This window comes from Sciurus vulgaris (assembly GCF_902686455.1).
Source record: "Sciurus vulgaris genome assembly, chromosome: 3".
Classification (NCBI taxonomy): Eukaryota; Metazoa; Chordata; class Mammalia; order Rodentia; family Sciuridae; genus Sciurus; species Sciurus vulgaris.
This window is the reverse complement of record NC_136463.1, coordinates 163,993,680-164,017,371: the sequence shown is the minus strand read 5'-3', so window position 1 is coordinate 164,017,371 and position 23,692 is coordinate 163,993,680. Positions and strand designations below refer to the sequence as shown.

At 33.1% G+C, this 23,692-nt stretch overlaps 1 protein-coding gene and 1 pseudogene across 2 annotated transcripts in view; one reads left to right on the top strand and one right to left on the bottom strand.

Annotated features, from left to right (window-relative positions):
• The window catches only part of ERBB4 (erb-b2 receptor tyrosine kinase 4), a 1,167,248-nt gene that overhangs the window by 709,421 nt on the left and 434,135 nt on the right, over positions 1–23,692 (top strand).
• LOC306658183 (max-like protein X) lies at positions 943–13,195 on the bottom strand (annotated as a pseudogene). Its single transcript has 2 exons — positions 13,146–13,195; positions 943–2,789 (listed from the first exon to the last, which is right to left on the bottom strand). The product of its transcript is annotated as a max-like protein X (transcript).

Here is a 23,692-nt window from a genome sequence, read left to right as displayed (position 1 = left end):
CTTTACTAACATGGAAAAGCTGATGGAGAAGTATTTTGGGGTTGTGGAATGATTGGTTGTATCTCATTGACATTCAAGTAGTCATAGTGCTTTTTCTTCTTTGAGAGTCTCTCTTGAATCACAAAATCTAACAAATCACAAAATCTAACATTAGACTAATAAGATTGATTTCGTTTTGCATATTACCTTCTGGTCCCAACATCACACTTCTGTTACAACTTATCAAAGCAAAATTATGTTTTCTTACAATATAGATAAAATTATTATCAAGCCATTTTACCTAGGCAGGGAATCATCACCTGAGTGGTTTTAATTGAACACTTCAGTTTAGATATAGATACTTGAAGAAAGAATGTGGGAGATAACTACGGAGACATCAATTCAAAGACAAATTAGGAAGGACCAAATACATTTCACTAGAACCGTTTATTCTCACGGTCATGACAGACTTGGAAAAATTGGAGCAGTAACAGAGAAATCTTCAGAATGTATACACTTTATTTAGATTCATTTGCAAAAAATTGATAAATCTTTACACTTTGTAGTAGATATCTAGAAGGAAGAGCCAGAAGAAATGATTTCTAAAGTTAACTTTCTATAGTTAACTGGCACTAGGAGAATTCTCTTCTCTCTTCACCACTCTTTCCAAGTCCCTCCAAACACAAATGTGAAAGATTTAGAATGACTATCCATACCCAATGTCTGCTTATTGGGAAGCAAATACAATTAAATACATTCAATTACATGCTTGAAATTAGTATGTGGAGGACATCCCAAGAAAAATTCAAATTTAAAAACTTTGAATGATACTGTATTTTTTCTATTCAGGATCAAGCCCTCAGTAAAATTAGAGGTTTTTTTTTTATTGTTCTCATGTTTTTCATACTTAGTAACATTTCATTTTTGCCCATTTATGTCTGTTATATTTATTATTATAGTTTAATCCAGGGATGGATAAATCTAGAAATACTACTAGTTTTCTAACTAGTTACTTTGATTTTAGTATTACTCCACTTCAATTTAAATCTGTTTCAAAATATGGATCATTCAAAAGCCTATTTTGATTAATTTATTTTTTAGGAAAGCATTTTACAATATTTATTTATTGTGATATAATTTGATATAAAATATTTAATTTCCTCTGGATATTCAAATCTCCCAGATATCAAACCTGAAGAAGCAGCAGAGAACTTGGGAGACAAGGTAAGAGAGGCTGCTATACCTCAGCATTTGAGGAACCTAAGACATCACTTTCATCCCAGGATACATTTTAACTATTTCCTGTGCCCTTTCACCCCACTCCTAAGTCCTGGGAGAAATGTAGTATAGAGAGACTGGACAGAAAGGTTGAGGTAGTTTTGAGGCCCAGATAATTCTCCAAAGTTGTAAAATTGCATTGTTTATGTTTGGAAAAATAAAAAAATTCAAATACATAATGCCATGTCTCACCTGCCTTTGCTGTGCAACACTATTCCTGGGGAACAGAAGGCAGGATTAGATAGGGAGGAAGGAGATGAAGTAATGTAAGGCAAAAGTAGGTACCAGGTAGCCCTGGTCTCAGCTGGCCAGAAGGCCACAGTCTCACCCTGGACTCACCAGGCAGCCCTAGTGTATGTCTTTCAACCTTCATGGCTGTGGGACTATTTCCTCTCACTCCTTTTCTCCCACCTAACTACTTCTAAAATGTCCAAAGTTGAGTCACATGTTGCTCAAGAAACCAAAATTGAAATTCCATATACAAACAAATCATAAACAGAAATCTGAGGCTTAGAGAAAGAGCCGAGAGGCCAGGAGCTCTTTGGGTACCCAGAAGAGACTCCTATCCTGAGGACTTACGAAGAGGGGAAGATTGGGAGGTTTGACTTACAAACACCCCAGCTCCACTGAAGATGATGTGGACCTGGGAAGACCAAACACCAGGTAGAAAATAACTGACTCGTGTGAGGTATCACAGTCCAAACTCGGGCCCAGAAGTTCCATGACCTAAAAAGAGATTTGAACACTTCTTGCTGGCCATTCTGCAGGTTTCCAAGAGCCAGCAGTAAAGTTCACTTTTCAATTGATGCAGGATGCCAATTAGGATCTCCTGTAGGGTCTGAGACTCACAGTTCTTCTTCAATCCAGCTGGAAACACAGGCTGACAGCTCTTGGAAGCTGGCCACAGAAATGGAGGCATTGAAGGACTCAAACAGGGAGTCCATGACACCTTGAAATACAATGAACTTGACCTGGTCCTCTCCTTTGTGGGGGTTGTCCTGATGTGCCTTCACAATTTGCTTATATTTCACTTTCATTATCTCTAGAGCTGTGACATTTTTGTGTACTATGGACACCTCCTCTTCCTGATTTTTATTCTCCTTGTTCATAAACTGGATGTAGTCCATGGTCTTCTGTAGAATGATGGCTTTGCTGAGCTTTGGGGAGTCAATGGAGCAGGCCAACTGCTGGTAGTTGGAAACAATGGTCTGAAGATCATCATAGCCTCTCTTGAAGGCATCCCTCCTCTTCTGCTCCCACTGGGAGTATGCAGCAGGTCTTTGTGGGATTCCTTGTAGGACTCCTGGTGGTAATCATTGTCCTCATCATCTGTGTTGGGGACAGAAGAGGAATTTGTGGAACCAATGCTATTAGCTCTGGACACTATACTTCCCTTAATGGTGTTTTCTACAAAAAACCCAGGGAACAGGCTGTTGTCACTGTTGGTGTACTCTGCCTTGACCCAGGGATCCTTGGGAGAGGTGCCTAGTTCCACTCTCCTGGACCTATCCAACTGGAAAACCTTAACTGATCTTTAACAGATATACACTGAGCACTTCCGTGTTTCAGGTACTATTCTGGTTATTTAGAGCCAAACAAAACCCCATGCCTTGTATAATACAGGTGAGAAATCCTTTGACTGACTCTATTTCTTTTTGGGGTAGGGAGATATTAAAGTAATTTTAATGTGTTCAAAATGAGTGAAAATGTTGGGTAAGTGTAATTATGTAACTGTGAAGACAGAAAAATTAGTACATCATAGATTTTGGTGATAGAGATCTTAATGTTTTGATTTGATATACTTGTGTTTAAACACTTTGACTTAGATATTTTAAACTGTGGGTCTTTCATTAGCTATTGTTCAAATGTCTGTAATACAATTTCTAGAAAATGAACCTTTTCATAACAAACTTACCAAAATGAAATTTCATGATAAATAGAATTTACAAAGTATTTTTGAATTTTCTCATTTGTGTTATTATCTTCCATAAAACCTTAAGCAGGCATGCTGTCATCTAACTGTGTTTGTGCTTACAACAGAGAAGGTAGGAATTTGAGTGGAAAATAATTTTATTAAATCAATGCATATGTTAATTTAATTACTTAATTTGTCCAGTATTCTATATGGCTGCAAACAGCCATCCTGTAAATTGTCTTGTATGGAGAGTTTTGACTTCACATTCTCTATCACTTTCTGAGCTCTCTGGACAATGCATTACTTTGCTACAGTAGTTCAAATTGGGCAAGGACTTCCTGGACCCAACCACCAGCATCTGTACAAGTATATGGCCTTCAGATGAGCTCCTGGGCAGTGCCAAGGAGAGTCCCAGGTGCAGGAACTTGTTTTCTTTGTTCTGGGTTTAGGACAGTAGTTTGGAAACCCCCAAAGTCCCATGGGTGTTGTACAGCTGTCCCTGCACAGTGATGGCGGGGAAGAGGAGTCTGGGATCTCAAGGTCCAGATGCTAAGGTTGAAAGACACAATAGCAGTGGCAAGCTTGGAGAGGAGGAGTGGGGAAAGGGGCCAAGGCCATAGCACACATGAAGTTTTAAAAAGGAATCAAGAAATGGTCAAATGGTTCAAAATCTCACAGAAGAGGAATACATATGTGTGCATACGTGTATATGCGTGTGTGTGTGTGTGTGTGTAAACCTTATATTTCAAAATGTGGTAAATATAATTAATAATAAATTATCATACATTTCAAAATTCATAAAAGAAAATTTCAAATCTTCTCACCATAGAAAATGTTAAACACTTGCAGTGATGATCATGTTAATTAGCTTGATTTAATTATTATATATTATATTCATAAATGATATCACCTAAGACTTCATACATTTATACAATTATAAACTATCAACTTGCATAATAAAAGAAAATTTGTTTTCAGTAACACATAGAAGAAAAAAATCCACAGACATATTTTTCAAGGCTGGGTGATAAGGAAATCTAGAGCTGGTGGTGGAACTTCTGGGAACAGACATGCCTGGTGGTCTTGATTCCTTTTCATGCCAACAGGACTGTACTCTCCAGGTTCTCTCCCCAGGCTTCCAATAGGCTGCTGTGGGTCCTGCCAAGAAGAAGGAAGATATATATATATATATATATATATATATATTCCATATATATATATATATGGAAGCAATATATATATATATATATGGAAGCAATATATATAATAATTCATTCTCTCTATTATTTCTCCAGTGAACATATAGAAACTTCTGAATGTAAGCCCTCCATAGTAAATATATTGAGTTAGAATGTAATTTCCTACTTTTGTCCATGCACAATTCCTCTTATGATTATTATTTTATTCATACTTTGATATTTTTAGGTCAACCATATAAACTTGACTTTTCTTTGAGGTACAATAGTAACCGCTTATCAACAGTTTTATTTGGTTCATTCCACCATTTTAAATAATTTGAGCAGTGTTTATTTTATACATTGAAGTTTTCTTACCTATCCTAAAAGTTTGTTGTTTTTTGTATGACACAGCAAATATATAAGAAAATGGGATGATTTAAAGAATGCATTGCTGTTGCAAATTAATTAATTTTGATTTACAAATTTTTTTGTAGAAATTTTGTTTCTAGAAATCTCTGGAAAATGGCTTCTGATTTATTACACACCAAAAGAAACATATTAAGAATAAAGTAAAATATTTTAAAGAGAATTAAAAATATACTCTAAAAACATTTTCTGCTGGTAAGAAATATTTTAGAGCATTAATTCAGCTTGAAAAAAATTCTCACTATGATTATTATCATGATTATCATGAAATTATAAGTTTATTATTTTTAATCCTGTAACAAATAAATATGAAGCATATTAAAAGTTAACATGAAAAAGTTCAGATTTCTCATTTGAAAATAAACCCATTTATATCTGTTCTATATGTCATGTTTTCAGAACCTTGGATGTGTTTTAGAAGAGGAATAGATTTGTCTCTTTCTTTTAACAGTGTCTTTGAATATTTTCAGTAACAGCAAGGTCAATTATAATTTTATTGCATAACAATGTTTTATTCTGACTCAGTTACAACTTAAAGTAATTTAAATGTTAAAGGAGAAAGGAAAGATAATTACCTTTTATATCACATGTGCTTTAAATTTAAAGAAAAAACATTAGTTGGCTTCAATATGAGTAAAAAATTTAGTATTTCAACTCACAACTCCATCCCTCCTCATTATAGAATCCTGTTCCTGTTTTTGGTTGGTTTCCTTTTTGTTTTACTGATTACACACATCCTACCTTCTGAGTTGTTTGTTTAGTTAGTTGTTTTTTCTTTCTGTTTCCAAGTTTCAAGTCTTCTCTCTTCTACAGCAGTATGTTTTGTTTAGTTTTTTTGTAGCTGTTTTTAATTTTTTAAAGAGAAACCAACTCTTTCTTTTTCCTATGCCCTTCAGTTTCTTCTTAGATCTCAGATCACTTATGCTTATTTGTCTAATAAGGGCCTTAGTGACATAGCAGCAAGTGTCAGCTAGCCATACACATGTAAAATGTTTTCCATGAGATAGACTCATCCTTGCATATAAAACTTTACAGTTAATTAATTTTATATCTTTTAAAGAATCCAGCATAAAGCTGGACATCTTGGTGTTCTGTAAATGCTTATATCAGATGGATAGATGTAGCACATTACATTTCTAAAGATTCTTTTTTCTAAGTAAATATTGTCTTTGCATATAACCTTTGTCTTCCCACATTCAGAATATACAAGATGGTGCATATGCAAATACCCGTGTGTGTGTGTGTGTGTGTGTGTGTGTGTGTGTGTGTTATACATAATAGATGAGAAGAATTATAAAAACATCATTGTTTGTCTCAAGGAAACATTAGCAGATTTTTTTCATATTGTTGTTAATGCCAATATTCAAATTGTGTTTGTGTTCCATCAACATTTTCTTTATTTTTTCCTACTTCCTTTGAAACTTTATTTCCTTTTATTTAAAAAGAAATGGCATTAATTAAGAATTCATGTTGAGCCAAATTATTTTTACTGTTTATTATAGACCTTACACCATAGTAGTGTTAAGTATCTTAGAGTTAATGAAGCAATGCATAATCCTGTTTTTTGATATTATAATAAAACATTGCTAAAGATTTCTATAATTTGGAATACTCAGCTATCAATTCCATAGCACACTAAGTTACTCTATGGAATAAAACAAAAATTTGTATTTGCTCTCAATAAACTTTAATGGTGTCAACAAGGAGACAGAAAAGCAGAAAATTACAGACATTTAAATGTGTGAATCACTTGCAAGGTAGTAGGCCTAGGTGATTATTTATCTTAGATGGGTAGTGCAGAATAAAACCTAGGGACAATGATAATTGAGGTGACTTCATCCTGTTTCAACTCTGTTATCACATTAAAGGAGCAATCTGTTTTTAATCTAAAATTTGACATGAATAAACTTGTTTTATTAGTTTCTTGGTGCATGCTAAAACAAAGAAAACAGCAATTTAAGAGAGTTAGGTTTCTAACAATCTTTTGAAGATCCAGTAGCTAGAAGTTAATCGAAATGAGTTTGAACTATAAGAAAATAATTGGAGTAATTAAAAAGAACAGATGAGTCAAATTACAAAGAGTGAAAGGAAATATCTTTTCTTTTTTTTCTACATCCAACATCATACAGTCATGGTGTACTTTTTAAATTATTCATGAAAGAGATTCTTAGACATGTCTGTGACTTACAATGGCAATTGACTTGTGACTTCTCTTGCACAGGCTTCCAGAATCAAATTGATTTTTAACAAATATTTGCAATGAAGGCCCAAAGGCTTTTGGCATACAATATCCACCATTTTTTTTTACACAGTTATATACACTTATAAGAGCAATTTAATTATTACATTAACACTTTATTTTGTTTTACTATTGATACTTTTGAAATGATTTCCTGACTTCTGATTTATCTACCTCAAATAAGAGGTAATGGGAAGTTTTTACATTTCTTACTAACTATTGCTAACCACTTCTGCTCAGTGCACATTGAAGGAATGAGTATTGCAGAGCTAATAACAGACGGGTATGTCATCTAGTCCTTGCCCACTGTTTGCATCATTCTTGCCTTTATCTTTCAAACCCAGTGTGAGATCATGAGCAACTCAAGTCTAAAGTAATCACAAATTGAGTCACTACCCCCAAAATATTTCTATGATAAAACCAAGGGACTTTTTGCCTAGAAAACCAGGATTAATTGTGTGATTTCCTTACAAAGCAAGACATAGCTATATAATTTCAAAGATAATTTAAATGTACTTTAAATTATTGGGGAATTATAATGTCAATTAATCTTATTAAACAGCATTTTTAAATAAAATAGACATTAACCTGAATAGTTGTATCATCTAAGCTTATAAAAATATACATTACACTATTCATGAAATGTATTTTAAGAACGTTAACCCAAATATATTTGGAATTTGACAAAGGTTAGATAATGCATACAAACTAGACAAAGAGGTGATAAATGAGATCTAAATTATGTTCACCAGATTCTGTGAACTGCTCATATTAAATGACCTTTTCTACAGCAAAATTTCAAGCAAATATGTGAGGAAATGGATAAAAACAGTGTCTTTTCAGTTAAATTTTAATGACTTCTGAATAACTCAGTTTCTTTAGATTTTCGTTGACAAAATTGAATTAATTTTAGCAATACCTCAGTGAGAACTATGAATGGGAGCATTATCAAATTGCATTAAAATACACATTTCCTACTTGGAATGAAGCTACCATACCTGCCAGATTTTAAGAGAAAGTATAATTCTATATTATATCTAACATTTCTCCAATTTTTTTTGTTTATTCACAACTAAGTGTTTGAAATGGCAACAAAAAATGCTATCAAAAGTTCTTATTAGGAAAAATATCACCCCCTTATGAATTATAATTTGTTCATTTTCCATTCTCAGTTTAGTGCTGTTACTATCCAACTCAATTGAAGATCTTGGTGAGCTCACAGGAAATAGTCCAAACCAATTATTTTGATTAGTTTCCAAAAAATTATTTTGTCTTAACTTCATAAAATTCAGAATTTCCCATTCAGGGAAGCTGATTTGCAGAATTTCCTTTCATATGTTAGTAACACTGGAAAATCAAACAGGTAATTTTGGTATGGGATTGGTTGTGAGAACAGAAGAGTAGATGACACTCACTCTCTCATTTCTGAGTTGGCTTATTATTTTTCCTCTCTGTGTATGTCAATCAGCTCGTCTTCATTTTGTGTTCCTTATCGCTTGGTCTCTTGTTGTGTCAATTATTATGTCTCTTTCTCCTTTTTTTTCTCCCCTTTCCATTTTTGTTCTCCCCTCCTCACCTGCCCCCTCTGTCTTATTTTCTAAGAACTGTACATATTTTATAAAAATAAACACAGCTGCAATTTTGTCTATGGGGGGTATATGTGTTTTACATTGAGAAATGTATGCACGCCTTCAAATACATGCATTTCCTATAATGGAAACTTCAATTGCTTTAAATGTCCTGTTTTCAGAAATCATTGAGCCTCCTGAGCTATTTGCCATATGTGTAAAACATTAACCTTTAATATCATGTATACCTTTGTAATAGGTGTTACCTGAGGGGGGGGAGGGACTGTTTTCAGTAGATTAATTGTATTAAAGTTTGGCAAATTATACATTTGAGAAGATGATTTGAGCTGAGGCTTGTACAATTGCAATCGGTGTTTCTTCCAAGTTGGTTTTTCTTTTATTCCTTTTATTCTTTCTTTCTTTCTTTTTATTTTTTCATCAAAATTCAAAACCTGCTAAAGAAAAACTAGAGGAGAGAAAAGTAAGTTTCAGGTTGTTCTGGAGAGACGCTCTGTCATATAAAATGTATTATGCGGCTGCTCTTCTAGGCTGCTGTGAGGATGTCTTAGGCTGAGAGGATTGTTTCAGGAGCAGAAATTCAGGGTATATACTCACTAACAGGATTCTTTATGGCAACTCTTTTTGAACTTTTAGATTTCATGGAGTAGTGATTTTTTTTCTTTTAATTGGAGGGACTGAAGCATGATTTACAACTTTTTATTTCCCAAGGAAGAATGTTAAAATATCAGTTGGGAAGTTTTGTCATTATTCTTTCATTAGAGAAAGAACATTTAAGATACACATACACACAGACAGATAGACATATATACGGAATGAGAAGGACATAAATTCAGAAAAAAAATAGAACTTTCCTATAAATGATACTTGGCAACCATATACCAGAATATTTTATAATGTGTATTTTAAAAGTCTGAATGCTGAAATGTTATGAAATTATATTACATATAATATCTTCTTTAAACTATTTTGACTTTCTCATCTTGTTGATAGTGAAACAACAAAAGATGATTTTATATTGGTTCATCCTTTGTTTTATTTTCTCATGTTGTTGAAAATGTGTTTCTATATGCTAATGATAGTAACCTCTCTATTAATAACATTTGTAGTAAATTTAAATCTGGAAGAAATGAGATAAACTGTGGAAATGAAGCCTTCATGTTTCTAGGATTCTACTTTCCTGTTTCTAGGAAGAAATTTTCAGACTAGCTAGAACTGAGTAAAATGAATCAATGAAGAACATTCCCAAAACTACCAGCTTAGGGCTGTGATTGCCTAACAGAAATCAAAGAAGGTATTATCTGAGAATTGGGTAACCCATGAAGACTTCATAGCAGAGCAGAATGATGTTCCCACAGTCTTCTTAAACAGAAGTTAAAATTGAATTCATTAGGTTATCCATGGATATGAAATTTTTATATATTATTACAAATTATATACTTGAAAATTTTTGTATCCAAATTTGGGTGCTAGTAGAGTTATAATTGCTTTTCTATTTTGACTTATCTCTTGAGATGTTCTAAATCACCTATTAATTTTAACAACCTTCTTTGTAGAATCTGTTTGATTTTTCTGCATACACAAATACATTGTCTACCAATTATAATAACAGTTTTCCTTTTTCCTTTTATATCTTTATGCCTTTATTTCTTTCTTTTCTCATTTGTCTGGTTAGGAACTTGAGTAAAATAATGAATAAAATTTGTAAAAATAGGTATAATTTCTTCCCTTTTAAGAGAAAATAAGGCTTTTAGCATTTTATCAATAAACATGATATTTGCAATAAGGGTTTGTTAATAACTTTCATGAGATTAATGAATGTTCTTTTTATTATGCTTGCCAAGTTTGTGTGTTTTAATTAAGAATATGTGGTGTGTTTATCAAATGCTTATTCTGTGTTTGTTACAGGTTCACACAGTGTTCCTTATTTATTATGTTAATGTGACAATTACATTTTTTTGAATGCCATATTAGCCTTGCATTCCTGGAATAGATCCAACTTGGTCAAGCTATATCATCCCTTTTAAATATATTCCTGATGTTGGCTTGTATACATTTGAATTTTTAAAATCAGTGTTTAGGATAGAGGTTAGCTTTAAGTTTTCTTTTTTGTGATGTTATTGCCAAGTTTAGTATCCAAAAGTATTGCTATCATAAAAGGAGTAGGGAAATTTCTCTATATTCCATACAAAATAGGTATTATTTCTTCATTAGATGTTGAAAAAGTAATAGTGAGAAATTTCAGTCATGCAGATTTTCTGCATGTATATAAAAAGTTTTTATTTACAAAGGATATTTAGTAGGTACATGGTAATTCTATTTCTTCTTGTGTCAGTTTTGATTAGTTGAATCTTTCTAGGAATTTTCCATTTCATTTATTGTTTAAAATGCACTGGCAAAAACTGTTTATAATATTTTATTTTATTTATGTTTCTGAGATCTATTTGTATTGGCAGTATTTAATTACAGATACCAGTAATCTGTATTCTTGGTCATTTTTGTTAGGGCATTATTAATCTTATTAATTCTTTTAAACAGCAAACTTCTAAGTTAGTTTTCCTCTATGCTGTGCCCATTTTAAAAATTAATGTACACTGTTACATAAAAATGTTTTATTTGAAAAACTACTAATTATTTTTAAGAAAAACCATAAAGAAAGCCGAAATGACAAAATAATCCCTTTTAAAGGACTAGAAAATTTAAAACTTAAATAGTATAAAGATATCAATTCTGCTGAAACTAATTTATCTAACAAATGCATATCAATCAATATTCATTCAGGATTTGTCTTTTCTTACTTTTAATTTTATAAAACCAAAAAACTTATTCTAAAATTAATATGACAATGCAAAAATTCAATAGTACAAAAAAATCTTAAAGGAAAAGGTCATATTTGGAGAACTAAAACCACTAGATGGCAAGATTTTAAAAGTTACAGAATATAAGAGTGCATATTAGTTTTTCCCACATTTTATTTGGTGCATGATAGTTGTTCACACTGATGGGATTTGTTGTTACATATTTACACATGAGGGTACATTTTATTAATAAGATGACAGAAAAATAGACTAACTAAAGTAATTGTTCCAGAGATAAACATTTTATTCATGTAACAGTTGAAAATTTAGGCAAACAGTAGATGAGGATCATCTTTTCAGTAAATGGTAGTAGAACAGGCATCCATATGGAAGAGAAAAATGTTGGTGACTATCACACCTTACACAAAAATAATTTCCAGCTAGATTATGAATTTTAATGTGAAGAATTAATTAGTAAATTTTATCAAATAAAGCAGAATATCTTTCTTGATTTTATGCATATACACATGCACACACACCAACCCCACAGATGAAGGAAAAGATGAAAAAATATGATTTTATTAAAAATAAAATTTCTGTTATCAAAAGGCATCATTTCAAGAGTAACAAGACAAGTCATGTGGTGGTAGAAGTTTTTATAATGCATGTAACTGGCAAAGACTTGATTCAAAAGTATGGAGAGTAGTTCTTTATTTCAATAAGATAAAGATTGACAACAATATGCAAAAGTTGTGAAATCTTGCAAAAGAACTTTCCAGAGGAAGAAATCTAATGATAATCTAAAAGAATGAATGACTACTTATGAAAAGTTTCCCAACATAATTACTTGTCAATAAAAGCAAATTAAATTGACAATTAAGTACCCTTTTGCACCCCCCAGATTAGTTCAAATTAAAGCATAAATATTTGTAAGGACATGGTAGAACAGGAACTCAACACACACCAGTAGGAGTTTAAATTAGCATAGCCATTTTGGAAAACTGTTTATCAGTAGCCCCTAATGCTGTAATATGCCTACCATGTGAACCATCAACTGATTCCTTATGTTTACATTCAAAAGATATCTATTTTGGGGGAGATACACAGTTACCTCTAGAAGGAAAAATTCCAGAATGGTTATGGCGTATTATTTGGTAGCAATTAAATTTCAGTCAATAGTAGTCATTTTGGTATGGGAATAAAGTAACCATGAAACTTCCTGCTTTTCGTTGATAATAATTTATGCTTGGAAGCTTTTCATAAGGATTCCTTCCTTTCATGATTGGATATCTTCTTTTGGAAAATGCTCCTTCAATTCTATGCAGGAATGAAAAGTGAATCTTTTGGTCTTTCATCACTGTGACCTAAAGACCTGGCAAGAAGAGAGGAAGAAAAGTTCAATTGGGGATCACAGTTTCAGAAGTCTTGGGACATAGATGGCCAACTCCAAAATTCTCCGCCCTAGGTAAGGCAGCTCAGTATGGGTGAAGGACTCAGCAGGGGAAAGCAGCTCAGGATATGGGACCAGAAAACAGAAAGAGTGAGCTCTGCTCACCAGGGACAAAATATATACCCCAAAGTATAACCGCAGTGACCTACCTCCTCCAACCAAATCCTACCTGCCTACAGTTATACCAAGTTAGTACATATCAGTGAATTGATTCACTGATTAGATTAATGCTTTCATAACAATCATTCCAATTTTGAAAATTATTGCATTATCTAACAAATAAGCTTTTGGGGCACCTCGTGTCTAAACCATAACCATGAACAAAATACAGTTTTGAGTGCGACATAGTCGAATCTCACAAATAATGAGTGAAAGTGTATAGGTATAAAACCAGAAACCCTCTATTGATTCCCTGAAATAATTTATTTTTATGTACCTAAAACTAATATGTGATCCTAGAAGTCAGAATTCTCATTGCTTTCTGGTAAGAGTGTAGTGATTGTAGGCAACACAAAGGAAACTTTTAGGCATTGACAGTATCTTGTATTTTAATGAAGTGGCCAATAAATGTTTTCACTCTTTTTAGTTGTAAAAATTTATTGAGTACATGTTTATAATTTATTTATTCTTCCATGAGTGTTATATTTCAATAAAATATTATTTTAAAAAGTAAACATTGACAAAACACTGGAGGACATGATCAAAGAATCAGGACATTCTGATTATGGGATTCCTTGATTTCATAGGTAATACAACTACTTTAATAATTATCTCTGTATTTTCTAATTGAAAAACAAAAAGTATAGCTATATGGCTGATTTTGTTGTTAATTTATGTTTGCAAGCTATAATTTGGGAAATTGAAACATTAATACGTTGTTCTATTTTACAGATAAAATCAATCATTTCTACTAAGGATAAATGTTCAAATGTAAACTTTTAAGAATAGGGTAATATTTATTAAACAATTAATTAAAGCCCCCCTCCCAAACATACTTAACCAAAATAAGTAAATAAAGTGATGACATTTTCAAGTCATTGCAACTAATGGATGATTTGTTTTAATTAACTCATTTTGCTTATTTTATGCATGTGAGCAAATAATGGTAAAATATAACTAAAATATTATCATTCATCATAAATAATATGAAAATCTAAACAGAAAAAAGATACATATACTTCTGATAGTCACAGGAGGATTTTGAATGTATATGCTTAGGGGTGGGGCAAAAGGAATAATTTGAAAATACTTGTTTATATGTATGAATCAAAAACTAGTCTCACATAAAGGCAATAGCTCAGACTATTGCCCACATGTAACCAAGGAGTCTGTACTTCTTTTGGATAAGACTAATGACCTCCAGACTTGTGCTATCAAGGACTAATGAGTGCACCTAGTAGAGTAATGGTCTATATCTGCCAGAGGCCAAAAGTAGATTATAACAATCATGGGAGTTGTAATTTTTAATGTAAGTCATACAAATAGACGTAAGGGTTTTTCTAGAATCATATGGCTGAAGACAGTTTGGAATAAAAGTCTTAACCTAAAATGCATAGAGAATAGATTCCTATTAAGAGGAAGGCAAAATAAATGAATTACTCTACACTTTTTAACTCGGTGGTGAATAACAATTAAGTGAAGGAGGAAGAGAGACCTGTGGATAAATCAGACTCTTCTACACATTTATGCAAGAGTCATTTCTTAATTTCCAGGCTGAAATTATATTAAGATTAGGGCATTCTGTGAAATTCCAGATGCTGATCTACTTTATTCTGTTCTTTACATTACCCTAAAAAATGAACATGTGTCTAACCAAGCAGAAAAGGGGATAAGAGTAAATGGGAAACGTAAACTGACAGTACCAGACCAAAAGACAAGTTGTAGTTACCAGTGAGGCCAATAGCAGTTGCATTACAAGTTTAGAAAGTTAAGACAGTATAACAGTGGATATGGTCCCTTCTTTGTCTATTTAATATTTATTTTTGTCTTCTAGAGAAGCTCTCTAAATTCCTTAATACCAGAGAAGGAATTACATAATTTCTAAAATAATCTTAAGATTAGGAAAGTGTAATCTCTTGCAGGAAACAGTAGGAGCCCAAAGGAGAAAGAATGAGGTAACTTTTTCAAAATTTATCTAAACAAATAAATAAAGGTAGACCATTGGGGGGGATGCATTTCCCCGTAAAGAGCAGATAGAGCATATAATAATGGTGCTGGCAAAAAATGTTGGCTATTGTACCATGTTCTGCAGCAGACTAAGAAAACAGTTATTGGACACTCCCCAAAAACAGAACAAAAATTTTACATAGAGCAGTGTTTTCCAGTTTAAGACAAAAGTTAATATAGATTCAGTAGAAAAATCCATCATCTTCTTCTTTATTAAAATATATGTGATAATGGTCCTGAATCTTGCAAAAGAAAGATTTACATATATGTCATGATTTCATAATTTTACTGAAGACAGAGAGCCTTTTGGTCATTTCCAGTGGATGGAAAACATTGTTTTGTGTTAACTAATCTGCTATAAATAACTGAATTAAAGTGTGAGCAGTGATTGGAGGCATTTGGAATGCAGGGACTGACAAGAGTGACAAGGGACTAGATTAGAGTGCAGGGAGTGGATAGTTAATGGCATTTTCAGGTAAGGGCAACAATAATGCAGTGTATTTGTGGCTTATTAATATTTTAATTGTTCTATATGGCTGTTGCAAACAATATTCTTTTGACTGTACCAATATAGATCATACTGTTTTAACAAAAGCACCTACCAATGTAGGTATTATTCAGAGTGCTTAATAAAAGTATGTCTCTCTCATATCTTATCTGCTTTTAATAAAACATAATTCTTGAGAAACATTCTCAAGTAATTAATATTGAAATTGGTGTGTTCTAAACTTTATCCAATCCTTTCCAGTATCCTATCATCACAGTAAGATAAACTTCCTGAGAGTATCATTTTATGCTCCTTTAACCCAACATACACCATGTGATCCTGATAAACATGATAATTTTATGGTGATTCACAAAATTCAGTTTTGCAGAAATCAATTTATTCAAGTCACATATTTAGTTCCTACCGTATTTTTGAAACTGTGCTAAATTTCTGATATAGTAACATGAATAAAAAGCAAGAGTTTCTAGTTTGGCCAGTAAGAAAAATGTACTGGATTTAAAAAAAAAAAGAAAGGAAAAAAAAAAAAAATGAAGAGCATCATTTTGACCAAGGAGCTGCTTGTTCTTGTTATTTTGTCCTAGAAAAAAATTAAAAAATATTTTCTGACTTCAATTGGATTAAGCAACTTGATTTCCTGAAACATTCTGGACGTGATTTATTTTCCACTTTGACTTTTCCTGCCAAAATTATTTTTATTAGATAAATTATTTCCTTGCAGATCATAAAGCAGTTGTTTGAATCATTACTTCATATTATCTGATAGGTTCTCTCATTTGTGTCTTTATTGTTACAGCATTTATTTTCACTGAGGCCCATGCTATCAGGTGGAATTTTTCATGTCATCTGTCAGTTTTCATTCAAAAATTTTGTTGTATGCTATTTTATGTTACAAGTTTTAGTATAGGACAATAAGTTTGAAAAGTTAAGTATTTATTTTGAAGAGTCTCCGAAACAATTCAAGATCAGCTTTAGCTTTCTAATTGTGTTGACAATCAGATACAGCAGCGTCAAAATCACCTTCAAATCAGATTGCAAGGTCCAAGTGTCCTATCTTAATCCTAATACATATAATTGTATACAAAATCTAAATTCTCCAGTGTCTTCAGATAAGTGCTATCATTATTTTAGATATCCTGCAATTCTAAAAAAATAATAATTCTAGATAGTACTGTCCTACTTGTCTTTAGATAGTAATAACCTCTTGATTAATGTGTCCCTGATAGCTTTATTTACTATTTTAACACTACAGTAAATAAAAGTATTTCTCACTTTTATGAAATATTTCCATTATCCAAACACCTTGTACTTTCTACTCTTTTTCCATGATTGCTGCACCATCTGAAATGACCCTTTCCACCATTTCTGCCTATTGTCTATTTCACTGATAAGTCTTCTCTGATTACTCCAACCACAAATTCTTGCTATATGCTGAATGCCTATAGAAAGTTGTATCTGTTATTTTGTGTACTTCTTAATAACTGAGGTTACTTATAATTGTCTTTGTCCTCTACTTGATTACACATTTGCTGAGGGTAAGGATAAATCCTGTTCATGAGTGTCCTCTATAATCCTTGGTGCAATTTATCACCTGTGATGAATAAATAAATACATATATTAGGTGGATAGATGTTTTGATTACTGCTTAGAGAATAGGTGACCCTTAAGTGGAAGTACTCAAAACCCAACCTCAACATGTAATAAAACTTCATGGAGGTAAACAAAGCACTTTCTGAATTCTCAGAGGATTATTGTTAACAGAACAAGATGCTGTTTATTACTGTAGCTTAAATGGAAGGAAAAATAATTCAAAACTACCATAGGATTTTATGTAAAGTGTGATAAAATCTCAGAAGTTTGGATGGAAGATACAAATGTGAATAGCATGATGTCATATTTGCAGGCAGAGCCTTAGAGATAATTTGTTCAACTTTCTATATGTTATTGAATGACCTACTAAGAGATTAATGGATAAGCTGAGGTATATGGAGGAAAACCTTTTTATAATATTGCATGAATTTCCCCTGTAGTTATTATTAAGATTATTACATGCTATGTATACATAACACGTGATCTTCTCCACTTTCTTTGTATTTGTACATTGCTGTGCCAAAGGATATCACATTTTTGGTTATTTTCTTTGGAATGCCAATGCAGAAAGATGACTTTAACAAATATGCCATTTGGTGGCTATGCATGTTTTAATCTTCCTAAATAAGATCTCAGTGACATTGTATACGGATAATAAAAGTTAAATTATTTTTACGAGGAAAAAGAACATAAAAATAATGATTAGGTTCTTCTACACTCTTAAAAAAAGAATAAAAAGTAACTTTAAAATGTCTACAAGGGGTATTTAGGAAATGTAAGAGCTAGTGTCATATGTCTATTTTAAAGGAATTTTGTTTATGATTGATGTAAATTCTGATAATTAAACCTTGGATAGAAAATATTCTGTTACTATAATAATTAAATACTTCCATTGTTTCATTAAAATTGCTTTAATCTATTGTAATAGGAAGAAGTAGCAATTATATTTCAAACTAGATATCAAACGCAACGATAGAAAAACTCTTCTGTTGTGTCTTATAAATATGATGTCCATTAGTCTCAGTTTGCTTAGGATACTTCCATATGGTTTTCCAGTGTTAGTTATTAATGTTTCTTTTACTGAAATAATTTCCCAGATTGTACAGGTTAGCTTTTTGTCACAGTGACCAAAATATCTGATGTAAATAACTTAAAGGAGGAACATTGAGCCTGAAGTGAGGCAGAGTATCACGGAAGAAGGGCATGGCAGAGAAAAAAAATCTCAGCTGCTGAATGTAGAGAGATAGAAGGGGCCAGGAACACATCCCCAGAGACCCATCACTGGAGGAGATCCAAGGAGTTCCCAGAGAGGTGGACAAGGGTTCTTGGCAAGTATTACAGGAATGAATTTAAGGATGTATCAGTTAAAAGCACAGAGAGATTTATTTAACATAGTAGAGATGCATTCAAGGGAGAATGTGGGCTATCTTGAGTGTGAGAAGCAACCGATTTTCTCTGTGATTCTAATATTTATAGAGGGACAGGGGCTAAGGGGTTGAACTGGAGCTAGGGTCAGATAGGAGTTACATAATTTCAAGCCAGTTTTTCTTGTGTTTGTGCCTTGCACTCTCATTGAGTTCTGTTTTGCCACCAAGGATGCAACCTAGGTTGCTCATATTTGCTTTGTTTACATTCCAACAGTCCGTGGACTTTTTCTGTGTCCCAGTGGTTCATGGACCCTTCTCTTCTCAGACGTGTATCTTTTCTTTTTGTTCCCCAGATTCCTAACTCAGACCAACTCTTTCATTTAGATCCCACTTCCTACTGTTCCCAATAATACCTTCAAATCATTAATTGGCAATGAGGTCAAAGCCCTCATGATTCAATCAATTCCCAAAAGCCCATCTCAAACATTCCTGCAGTTGGGGGCCAAGCCTTCAACACATGAGTCTTTGGGTGATACTCAATGTTCGTAACACAGTTTGAGTAATAAATAATACATGCACATATTTGTAAAACAGAAATATCTAGTCACAAACCTTTTTCATGTTGATATTTAAAGGGAAAAGATATGTCTTCTATATTCCTGCTGAGAAAAATATGTGTACTTATTTGTTTTATATATACCAATCAGTTTTCCATAGTTATGAATTTGTAAGTTTTTCAAGATAGATGAATACAAGAATTGTTATGTTAGGCAGAAAATTTGAACCATTAACTGCTGAGAAAAACATTTTGTATGTTGTTTGCTCAGTGACAACCAATCTTTGGAGGTAAATTTATGTTTCGTGAAGATTTAAGTAGGACTAGCATCAGGCTCAACTGAGCTTCTGCCAGTAGCATGCCAGTGGATAAATGATCATTTCCCCTTGACACTTTTATTTTTTACTCGTACATTACTCTCCACTGTGCCTCATATGTGGAATCTCTACAGAGTACAACGAATATACTCTACTCTTTTGGCTGACTTCAGGTGCTAATCCATAATTCTGGATTCTTCTCCATTACTCATGTGTGCCAGTGTTGACCACATAGACCAGTTGTCTTCATGGTATCACAAGACTGAAAACTTTGATCAGGTTTAAGATTGGTGTACCTCTGAAAATCTACAAAGAAAACAATGACTTACAAGGAAACAAATTAATAGGTTTTGCCTCCTTATTGCTTCCTAATTCCTAAAGAGGTGGTCCCTAGGTCAGGGTCAGCACAGCTTGCAGAGACTTGAGAAACTGAGAAGCCCAAAAGGCAGTGGACTTGTGGTATCTTACTCCAGTGGTCTACCTTAAAGTCTGTCATGATTCAAGGTTTGGTCTCCATCTCTGTGGAAAGAAGTCTTGTCATACATACTACTTGCAAACCCTCTGCTGTATTTCTTCACATATCATCCAGGTTACCTAGTGACACAAGGGATACACCCTCTATTCACAGATATGGATCCATTTTAGCCAGGTTCAAATTTTCCAAATGTTTTATGTATGATCCTAATATGAGGGAAATAATATTTCAAGCTCTGTGCTTCAAAATATCTTGTGACAACAAGTCTAAAAAGGGAATTAAATTCAGGCTACAGGCTGAAGTTTGAAGTCAAAATTAATCCAGAGAAAAGAGTATGGAATCTTAAGCCAGTGTTTGAGTTTGAAGTCTAGCTTTATCTTTCTTTATTCGCTATGTGACCTTGATCAAGATAAATAACTTTGGTAGTTCTTAATTTTCTAATCTGAAATATGAGTAATTATTATAACCATATGTATCAAAGTTAGGCAAAGGGGGCCTAGGTGGGAGACCTTTATAATAAATACTGAATGTCATAATGGTTTTGAGGAAATTTAATAATTTAGTGCATATCGAGCCTGGCACAAAGGAATACATCACCATTTGAGAGTTATCTATACCAGTAAGAACAGTGGCAGTCTAGAGTCTTTACTTGTGACTGTTGTCTAACCTTTACAGAATGTACAACCAGTTGTGCATTGTACCACTTGAAACCTTAAATCTCCTTGTAGGTCCTTACAGTGACTTCCGGTGCACTTACTTGGCAGTATAAGAAGTGGAAACTGAATATATATATATTGTGTTCTTTAATATTGCAGCAATAATCACTGGATGACTAATTATATATAGGTCTACACTGAAGTGTCAATCAATTGTTTCTGTCTTCACTTAATGTGGGAAAACTGGAATAGAATTATTTTTTTCATTTGCAGAATCTAATTTTGGGAGAAGAATAATTGGGCCATTTATGAATTTTACAAACAATTCATTAAATATTAATTGAAGCTTAAGGTCTTAGTGCATCTGCATCTTTGAGCAGGTTTTCCTTACTCCAAAGATGGCATTTGTCAGTGGAAATCCCTAACTCCCTCCACTGCTTCACTTAACTTCCATATGTCTTACAAAACTCCAACCACCGTGTTATAGCTAGGGTATAGACTTAAAAGAAGCACCCAACTGTTTCAAATCATGCTGTGCTGGACAGCTCTTTATTTCAAAGCTATTGTTACAGTTGAATGCTATTAGATGTGAAATAGAGAATTGGAGAAATAGAACCAAGATGGATTTTTTTTTTTTTTCTTAACTTGTGATGCTGCTCTGCTCGCATGAAGAAACCAGCATTGCCTTTAAACTTTGCAAATACTGAATTAAGAACAATGGCCTATTATTTTCAAGTTCAAATTGTGGACATGTTTTACTCGATTGAGGAGGTGTGTAGGAGAATATACATTTGACATTTAAAGTTGGATAATGATCCTGTAGCTACTGTTGGAAAGAGTAACTTTAGAATCCCAGGTGGTCAAATCATTGGGTCATTTATGAGACAAGATTTCATAGTGAGTCTGATTTGAACTTTTCCCATTGAAATAAGTAGAATATTTCTCCAGCTCATTTTTCATAGTACTCTCTCTTTTTAATATTTAGGCAGAGAGGACATTAGCCTAGGGATCAGATGGTTTACAGAGTGGAAAAATATTGCTTTATAATAAAAGGAGGATATTGAATAAAGCCCAGATTTAATACTCAGCCTAACAGAACACCCTGATGAATGTAATTGCATTTTAAGCATTCTGATTAAATTTTTTGATCCATATTGCATTTGTTTTGCTTGTGAATCTTTTATGAAAAAAAAGTGTCTGGAGATTAAAGGATTAGTGAGTTCTTAAGAAGCTGGGCAGCTGCTAAAGCATCTGAATATTCTTGCTTAAAGATGGTTGAAAAGCTGCATTAATCTCATCTGTTACAGTGAGTGATATGAGTAAAACTCTAATAGTTGGAGGGAAATACCCTCAAGGATAAATTTTTCTATAGTGGACAACATGAATGATACAGTAAATGAAAAAAAAATAAAAACAATAATATTGTAGTTCAAAATGCATTTATCAGCTATGCTGATTTGTTGGGAATAATACCTTTCCTTCCTTCTCATTCTTAAGGCCAATTGACAATTCAAGGAATATGTAAAGATTAAGAAATAATTTGCATGCGCTCAAATCCTAAGTGTCATTCATGCCTTTTGATAACCAGACAACAAAAGAGCTAACAAATTAGCATAGCTCTTTTTACCTTGTAGGAGGAGAGATTTATTTCACTTTGAAAAAATAAAAAGATAAGACAACAAATTATGTTTCATATAATATCCAACTTTTGAACAAGTGACCCAGGGAATTACCCCATTTTTTTTCTCTGTTGTTCAAAAATGTATTCCTAAAACCTTTACTGAAGTTGAATATTAAAGTCAATTTATAGTTCCCATTTATAAACAGCTAAAAATTTTATATCACACACACACACACACACACACACACTTATATACATATTTCTTGAGTTTCTAATCATAGTCCATACAGGTCCCACAACCTGTGATCAAGGCAATCTGGTGAGCTAGAGAGAACTTTATAGATCCCTTGAGAGACCTGAAGTCACTGTTAACTGAGTTAGCTGACTCCTGGCACCTGAAACAGTAATGGAGTTTAAAAAAAAAAAAAAAAAAAAAGACTTTTCAAAATTCCTGTTTGGGAGCACTCAGCCAGTTTTCTGCATGTGCTAATGACTTCCCTTGAGATTTTACCCACCCAGTGTGGCTTTACTGAAAGAGAAGCTCTATGCCAATCGCTATTAACCTTGACTGTCCATTAAAATAATCTGGATGGGAGTTTTATGAATTCTGATGGAGGGCTTTTCCTGGGGGTGTTATAGAGGGTGGGGGTACGGAATGGATTCTGATTGAAAGCCTCTGGGTCTTTGATATTTTGGGGAGCAATGGCACTAACCTACTCAGGAGCTGGCATGCAGTTGAAGATGTGGGGAGAACTTTCACCTGATATTCATAAGAAGGGAATAGGCTGGAAACAAAACAGACGGCTCTCAGTGAGGTGAATACTGACTGCTTCATTCAGTACAGAATAGAGTAGCCTCCAGTGCCACCTGAAGAATTGATGAGGAACATGGTAATCATATCTGCAGAAGACCAGTCTTATTTCCCAAGGAAGTGCCTCTAAGCTTTTCCTGTATTATCTAAGGTGGCTTTGTGAGAGGACTCTACGGATAAATCAGCCTACAAAAGATGCCTGGGATGTCTGTCCATCTCTTGAGTAGTCTCAGGCATTGAATATCCATGGTTAATTGGTGTTCAATTGAGTCTTCAGATTTATGTAGATTATATTTAAAATGCAATATCCAGAATATTGAAGAAATACTAGCCACATACATGTATTACTGTTAATGTAAACAAACTACGCCAACAACCATTGAAAATATGTCAACCTATTAAATTGTTTTTATAAAAGTCACAGCTGTGGTTTTTAAGTATGAATTACCAAGCCTATTGAGATTTTTGCAGAAGGCTATGAAGCCTCTCTCTACACATTCTTGTACAAGTTTCAAGGATTGTCAGACTAACAGAGTGAGAAATGAAAATTCAATGGGAACAAATAAAGCTCTTAATACAAAGATCTGGGTCTGATATTTATTAGATTTGGAGAATTTGACAAATCACTTAATCACTCTCAAAATTAATTTATTCACTATTAGTTTTAAATGGACACCATACTTAAATGTTTATGAAGATAAATGAGAAAAAAAAAAAAAAACAGTAGCATGTAAAGACTATCCAAATGGAATATGGTGGTGTTCATATTATAGTTAAAC